Genomic DNA, 9,013 nt, shown 5'->3' with positions numbered 1-9,013 from the left:
GAGTAGTTTTAATAATTTACTGTGTTAATATTACTATTGAAATAATTTGTTTCTATGTTTATGTTTGAAATAATTTATTTTCTTGAGGAATACTTTGATGATTTTTTTTTATCTATAGTATATTTTGCAAAGTCAAGACATAATGTATTTTTAATTTTATTAATGAGTGGCTATATTTATAAAATATTTACATTATTTTTTTCTCCAAACAATTATCACATCTGCTTCAAGAATATTTTGATTTGTTTTGATGTTTATAAATATACATTTTCCTCGTATAAATATTTTGAATAAATTGTTGTATGGAATTACTCTATTAGTAATTTTGAATATTTTTTTAATATGTGTAATTGTCTACTAGTAGTTAGTTGGTGATGAAGAAGGGAGAGGATCTTGTCAAGGATTAATTTGCATTATGTAGGAGGATTTATTTTTCCCATCTTTTTCATTTTAATTCTAGGAATCACAACTTTTGACATCTAATTATTTCATAATAGTGTCCCTCTATGCATTACTAAATATATTTTGATTTGTTTTTTAAAATAATGCTACATCCTTAAGATTAACAACTTCTAATGCATCTAATACAAACAATCAAATAGGATTAGAAAAAAACATCTACACTGAAATGAATGCATCTAATATAAGAAGTCAAATAAGATTAGAGATCAACATATACATTGAAATCAATACATTTAGTGCAAGCAGTCAAATAGAATTAGAAATCCACATATACATTGAGATCCATGCATCTAGTGAAAGAAATCAAATAAGATTAGAAATCCACATCTACATTGAAATCCATGTAGTTAGTGCAAGTAGTGAAATAGAATTAGAAATCCACATCTACATAGAAATCAATGCATCTAGTGAAAGAAATCATATATAATTAGAATCCAACATCTACACTCATATCAATGCATCTAGTGAAATAAATCTTCTTCCCTCTCTCCCCCATCCATCTAATCTTGAAAAAATATTTTTATTAATTTGCAGTCTCAAGATTAACAACATCTAATCCATCTAATGCAAGAAATCAAACAGGATTAGAAAATAACATATACATTGAAATTAGTGCATATAATGAAAGAAATCAAATAATATTAGAAACCAACATTTACATTGAAATCAATACATCCAGTGAAAACAATAAAATATAATTGGAAATCAATATCTACACTAAAATCAATGCATCTAGCACAAGAAACCAAATAAGATTAGATATTACCATCTACGTTGAAATCAATGCATCTAGAGAAAGAAATAAAATAGTATTGGAAATCAAAATCTAAACTCAAATCAATACATACAGTCAAGAAATAATCTTTCCTTTCTCCCCTCTCCATCTAAATCTATATCTCCCTCCATATCTCCTTGTTTGTCTCTCTATCTCACCTGCCAAACACACACACACACTCTCTCTCTCTCTCTCTCTCTCTCTCTCTCTCCATATCTACCTATCTCTCCCTCCCTCTATCTATCTCTCACTTCTTCCCTCTCTTCACCTCCCATCTATATCTCTATCTCCCTCTACCACTCCTTCGTCTCTCTATATCACCCCCGAAACATACACACTCTTTCTCCATATCTATATATCTCTCCCTCCTTCTTCCTCTCTATATATCTTCCCCTTCACTCTTTCTCTCCCATTTTTATATGTCTCCCCTCTTGTTCTCCTCTCTCCCTCTCTCTTTATCTGCGCTATCACTCCCTCTCTCTCTTTCTCTCCACCTTTCTCTCTCTATGTATTTCTTATTACCTACCTCTCTCTTTCCCTCCAACTCCATCTCTCTATCCCTCTCTCTCTCCTTCTCTCTCTCATGTTCTCTCTCTCTTCCTTCCTCTCTCTCCCTTTATCCCTCACCTCCCTCCATCTCTCCCTCCTCTCTCTCCTCAGCCTCCAAGCATGTCACTATCTCCCTCACTCTCTCCTTCTCTTCCCCCTTCCTTCCATCTCTACTTCTTTGTCTCCTTATCTCACCCCAAAACAACACACTCTCTCTCTATCTCTCCCTTGTCACTCACTCTCTCTCTCTCTCCACTCTTCTCTCTCTATGGCATTCTTCTTCATTTTATCTCCTTATCTCCCTTGTCACTCCGTTTATCTCTCCACCTCTATCACTTTATGTATTTGTTCTTTCCCCCATATATATATCTAGAGTTAATATATAGCATGATATATTAAATATATTATAATATAACAAATTGAATATCATCTTAACTTTAATATTGTATTAATCCAAATTTTTTAAATTTAATAATATTAATATTAGATTTAGTAATGTTTTTTGTGGCATGATAACAAAAGTTATAACAAAACTATATCAAATTAATATTTTCAAATATTAGAATTTTGATGTCAAAATATTTATGTCTTTCAAGACTTTAATATATCTATAGGATATAGTTTTTCCCTTTAATGATTCATTTTACTAATATTTAATCAAAAGAAATATTAAAATATTTTGGAGTAGGATTGTCTATTCTTTGTGTTGAATTAACCTTTTTCCTTTGGTTTAAGAGATCCTATTAGATTTAGTAAATCTAAGAAAAGATGTTTAATATTTTACCTAATTTGGAATTTTAATGTGGTAAAAAATGTTGTTAAAGGTAAATTTATGATCCTTTCAAATTCACATTTATGATAATGTAACTATTAAATGCATGAGACAATTTATTATCCATTCAAACTATATATAATAATACATAGTTATATTTTAGTAATTAATCCTAGTCCATTAATAAGATTAAAACATTATATATAATTTATGATTCAAACTAATGTTTTGGCTCACATTAGTAAAAAATATTTTTTTTTTTGAGGATGTGACATACTTACACATCGAGGTCATATAGGGCTATAGAATGCACCTCTCGGCATAATCAACCACGGTCAACCATGGTCCAATGTCGCATTGTGACAAAGATTGTCTGAATAAGAAAATCCACCATGGTAAACCATGGAGAACCATGTTTATTTTAGGGTTTATAATATTTATCTTAGGGTTTAATATTATTCCCTTTGGTTTTTAGTATTATTATCTTGGGTTTATAATCCCTTGGGGTTTTGGTGTTAACCCCTTGGGTAAATTATTCCCTTGCTTTTATAATATCAATTCCCTTGGTTTATTAATCTAAGGGTTCATATTTGTAGGGTATAATATTATTCATGGGGTTTGTAATATTAATTCTTGGGTTTAATATAAACCCCATGGGTTTATAGTCATGATAAACCATGCAAGAACGTCACATTGTGATCAAGATTGTCTCAATATGAAAATCAACCATGGTCAACCATGGTCAACAATGCTAAACAATTATCAACAATGGTAAGTCATTATTAGTCGTTGTCAACCATTATCAGTCGTCATCAACCATTATCAACCATGGTCCAATGTCACATTATGATAAATATTGTCTCACTATGAATATAAACTATGGTCAACCATGATCATCCGTTTCCCAACATCATATTCTGACAATGTTTGTCTCAATATGAAAATGTACCATGGTAAACCATGTTTCTTTTAGGGTTTATAATATCTATCTTAGGGTTTATATATCTTGGGTTTATAATATTAATCCCCTCGATTTAATATTAGTCACATGGATTTAAAATCCCTTGGGGTTTTAGTATTAACCCATTTTCTTTAATGTTATCTTGGGTTTATGATATCAATCCCTTCAATTTATTAATTGAAGGGTTCATATACCTAGTGTATAATATAAATCCCTTGAGTTTATAATCATGGTCAACCATGGTCCAATGCCACATTATGAAAAATATTTTCTAAATATGAAAAGCAAGCATGCTCACCCATTTTCAACCATCATCAACTATGGTCAACCATGGTCCAATGTAACATTGTGACAAAGCTTGTCTGAATATAAAAATCAACCATGGTCAATCGTGGTCCAACATCGCATTGTGACAAAGATTGTCTCAATATTGAAATCAACAATGGTAATCCATGGTAAACCATGTTTATTTTAGAGTTTATAATATTTATCTTAGGGTTTATATACCTTGTGTTTATAATTTTAAACCCTAGGATTTAATATTATTGCCTTAGGTTTAAAATTCCCTCATTTTTTAGCATTAATGCCTTAGGTTTATTATCTCTTAGGTTAATATTACTCCCTTGGATTTATACTCCCTTAGGGTTTTAGTATTAACACGTTGTGTTTGTTATTCCCTTAGGTTTATAATATTAATATCTGGGGTTTATTAATCTAATGTTTCATATTCTGAGGGTATAATATTATTTATAGGGTTTGTAATATTAATCCCTTGGGTTTATAATCATAGTCAACAATGGATAACCATTCTGAACCATAGTCAACGATGGTAAAAAATGGTAAGCCATTGTCAACAATAGTAAACCATTATCACCCATGGTCACCCATGGTCAACCATGGTCCAACATCACATTGTGACAAAGATTGTCTCGATGTGAAAATAAACCATGGTAAACCTTGTTTATTCTAGGGTTTATATATCTTGGGTTTATAATATCTCCCCCTTGGGTTTAATATTATTCCCTTGGGTTTATAACCACTTCTGTTTTTATTATAATTAATTTGAATATGAAAATCAATCATGGTCAACCATGGTCCAATTTGGCATTATGACAAATATTTTTTCAATGTAAAAATAAACCATGGTAAACCATGGGAAACCATGCTCATTTCAAGCTTATAATATTTTTCTTAGGGTATATATATCTTGGGTTTATAATATGAGTAATTTTGGTTAATATTATTCCATCGGTTTTATAATACCTTGTGTTTTTAGCATTAATCCCTAAGGTTTATTATTCATTTAGGTTTATAATATAAATCCCTTGGGTTTATTAATTTAAGGGTTCATATTAATACATGATAATATTATTCATAGGGTTTATAATATGAATCCTAGGGCTAAATATAAATCCCTTGAGTTTATAATCATGGGCAACCATGGTCCAATGTAAAGTTGTGATAAAGATTGTCTCAATATAAAAATAAGCCATGGTCAATCATCGTCAACCACAGTCCATCATGGTCAACCATGGTCCAATGTCGCATTTAGACAAAGGTTGTCTCAATATGAAAATCAACCATGGAAAGCCATGGTCAACCATGGTTAGTCATTGTCAATCATTGTCAACCATGGTTATCTATGGTTCAACATTGCATTGTGACAAATATTTTCTCAATACAAAACTCAATCATGGTCAACGATGGTGAACTACGGTTCAATGTTGTATTGTGCCAAATATTGTCTCAGTATGTAAATAAACCATGTTTTTTTCAACTTTTATAATATTTATCATAGGTTTTATATACCTTGGTTGATAATATTTATCTTAAGGTTTATCATAGGATTTTCTTAATATGAAAATCTATCATGGTCAACCGTGGTCTAATGTTTCATTGTGACAAATATTGTCTCAAAATGAAAATCAAACACGGTTTATTATGGTCCAACATTGCATTGTGACAAAGAATGTCTTGACATTAAAATCAATCATGGTCAACCACGGTCCAACGTCACATTGTGTGAAGAATTGAATTAATATTAAAATAAACCATGGTCAACCATGTTCCAATGTCGAATTGTGACAAGGATTATCTCAATATGAAAATCAACGATGGTCAGCCATGATCAATAACCATGGTCACATTGTGAAAACGATTGTCTCTTGGCCCAACATTACATTGTCACAACCATGGTCATCCATGGTCAACCACATGTTGACGGTGTTGGACTTGCCAACATCAGGGGATCTCCTCTGTATGAACTCCCAACTAGACCTCACACCATTTGGTGTAGGAGTCCATCTGGTGAGATGGCTTGATTGCCATTATATTAAATATTTACCTCAACTATTAATTGTCATCACAGGACAATGGTCTTCTTTGTCTTCCAAGAAGTGAGGTTCATGTGCCTCGTGAGTGTAAGTGTCACTTGTGTGAATGGTTCTTTCACTGTAGAGGGAGAGGGTGGGAGTGAGTCCCAAGTCGGTTGGGAGAAGTCCCAACTCTATTAGGAAGACATAAAACAACAAGAAGTGTGCAGCTTCTGGTAGAACAGTCCACATGGATGTGGCAGTCAAAACACACAAGGGAGGATAACACATATAACACTCAGTAGATTAGTCCACATGAGTGCAACGGTTTTTATGGCAAGTTTTAAGTTAAATTTTTGTCTGATGTCCGGGAGAATAGTATACATGGGTGAGACAACTTTAACAACATATAAAACACATTTCCATTAATAGATTATGTATTAAAACAGGTGAAATAGTTCAGATGTATAACACAGGTTAAAGAAACATGCATCCCAAGTGTTAAAGATTAGCCTTACAACAATTACAATACACATGTGAAAATGTGTTGGCCCGTTGGCAGGCTTCTGAATTAAGAGAAAGTTCCAAGACACATCGTTATACCATATATCACTAACCTCAAATGTGGGGTGTTGGACCCACTACTTAATACTCAAAGAAAATATTACAAAATCTCTTGGCTATGTGGGAGAAGTTGAGGTAAAAAGTCTTTTTCTTGTACAAATGAGAGGGTATTTATAGCCAAGCGTGAAAACTAATCCTTGTGGTTGTTCGACTACCCTCATGACTGTTCAACTTCCATGACTTTTCAATTTTACACGACTCTTTGTACAACAAGTGGGTCTCTTGGACTTCCACATTACATTACATTGATTGAGAACATAGGCCATAGTGGAGATGTGGACGACATGACTCATGACATGAATCAACATGACAATGTTGGTACATTCGTGCCACTGCTAGAGTGCATGTTGAGCTACAATGCTGTTGGGTGATGGAAGTCTTCATGGTCTATCACAGCTTCACCGATGCATGGCAAAGTGCGTGGAGTCTTTGATGGTCTTTGGTTCACTTGATGATGCTTGGGCATGGTTCTCCTTGCTTTCATGTTGAAACGCTTGACAGACTTGTATGTTCACGAAAGGTGCATGTTCATCCATTCATCTTTTCATGAGCACATCTTGCATGTTTTCTCATCTGTCCATCCACGAAAATATCTTTTCATGATCATCTATTTGCGAGCACATTTCTTCGCATGCATCGTTCCTTTATCTATTGGTGAACCTGTCCTTCTGCATGTGCTCCCTTCATTCATCCCATTCATCGTGTTGCCATGTTTGTTGGTGTACCTATACCTATAGTCTCTCATGACGAAATGAAATCAAATCCAAATACTCCTACTCTACCATGACACATGATCATTTCAGATGTAGGTGACATGAAGAGGCCGTAAGGTTGTGAAGCAAGATGATGGCTCCAAGCATTGTTGATGAACACTGCACAAGAGTCACTGACTGATGAAGATGGGCAATCCAAGTTGACATTGACTATTTGTGAGGTCTGGCTTGGCTAGAAGGAAAAATTGATAAAAATTTTGGACGGTCAGTCCGGGTTGTAGGAAGCCAAGGTAGGCAGGATCTGTGCAGTTTCAAGTACGAGTGGGCAGTAGGGGATGGAAGGCCAAATTTTCACAATTTTCTAGAGGAACATGTCTATTTGCAAGGAGGGTGAGTAGGCAGAGATTGAACAGTTTTTGGGAGGAACTTCCCGGGTGCTTGGCAGCCAAAACTACGCAATTCCTAAAGGGAACTTAGGGTTGGCTACTACGGTGACTAGCAGCCAAAAATGGACAATTCCCACAGGGAACTAGCAGTTGGCTATTGGGCTCACTCGCAACAAAAAATGCAGAATTCCCAGAGGGAACTGGTAGTTGGCTGCTAGGGTCACTGGTACCCAAAACTACATAATTCCCAAAGGGAACTAGTAGTTGGCTATTGGGTCAATGGCAGGAGAAACTATGAAATTCCTTAAGGGAACTGGCAGTCTACTGCTAGGAGCTACTGGTAGAGGAAAATGAATTGATGCTTGGAGGTCAGCCTGTTAATCTTCTCTGCACAATTTCTAAGCTGAGCGAACTGCATGGCAGTAGAAAGCCTACTCATTAAAATTGTACAATTTCTTGGATGAGCAGTGCATCCTCAATTAGTTGAGCTAGTAATGTGAGTGGCCTCTGTGCAATTTTTTAGGGGAGTCAGTCCTGGGCTGATTGTCGAGTCTGACTATTCGAGTGCGCAGTATGAAAGTGGATTAAATTACTTGCGGTTAGTGTAGCTTGAAAATACTTTCTTGATAATTCTGCACTATTCTGGTTGATAGTCGATCGAGTCGATGGCAAGGTGATGGTTCGGCTGTCAGAAGGGACTCTAGTCTTCAGAACTTCAGCAAAAATGACTAACTGTGTGAACACTCGAAAGATGCATAGGTGATCATGCAAACACTCACTCTCATGACTCGACGACAAAATGGATCAAACCATCCAGACACACATGTTCAACATGAATGGCCGACGGTGCAAGTGATAAGTGCGACACTCGCAATTGACTATCCATTGACCGAGACTATGCTTGCACGATAATGAACGTGACTTCGTGTGTGAGTGTGATAGATGCTTTCACAGTGAACACAACAAGCACATACGAAGCGAAGACTTTGAGCATAACCATAACATGGTCACAAGCATGACTTAGACACCAGCATGAAAAAAATTGAATCAAATGAACAAGCTAGGAGGATGTGAGGATTCACACATTCTCATGGAGTGAACCTGAGTGTGTGCATAATCAAGTGAAACCCTCAAGGGAGGCTCTGAAATTGGGTGTAGGCAAAAATTTAAGAGGGTAGTTGTAGCCATTACAACACTTGGCAACACACTGGTAGAACTCCAACTTCTCTGTTTCAGTTCATTGCTAGCATAGGTTGTTGGTCTTTCGAGGAGTATTGAATCACTGTGTGGATTACGTCAACTTCCCCACTTACCCCATGGAGATACATGGTGCACCCTTTGACAACTCAATCAAACACAATCAAAATTTTAGCTTGATTTCAACATTTCGAATTCAATAAAGGTAGTTTAGCTTGCGAGTTGAAGATTTTCAGAGTATAATTTTTCATCTCTAGTGTTT

Source organism: Pinus tabuliformis, chromosome 4_1 (assembly GCF_031772625.1).
Source record: "Pinus tabuliformis cultivar Carrire ecotype Pingquan chromosome 4_1, CPIR1, whole genome shotgun sequence".
NCBI classification, from domain to species: domain Eukaryota; kingdom Viridiplantae; phylum Streptophyta; class Pinopsida; order Pinales; family Pinaceae; genus Pinus; species Pinus tabuliformis.
This window is presented reverse-complemented; position numbering follows the sequence as displayed.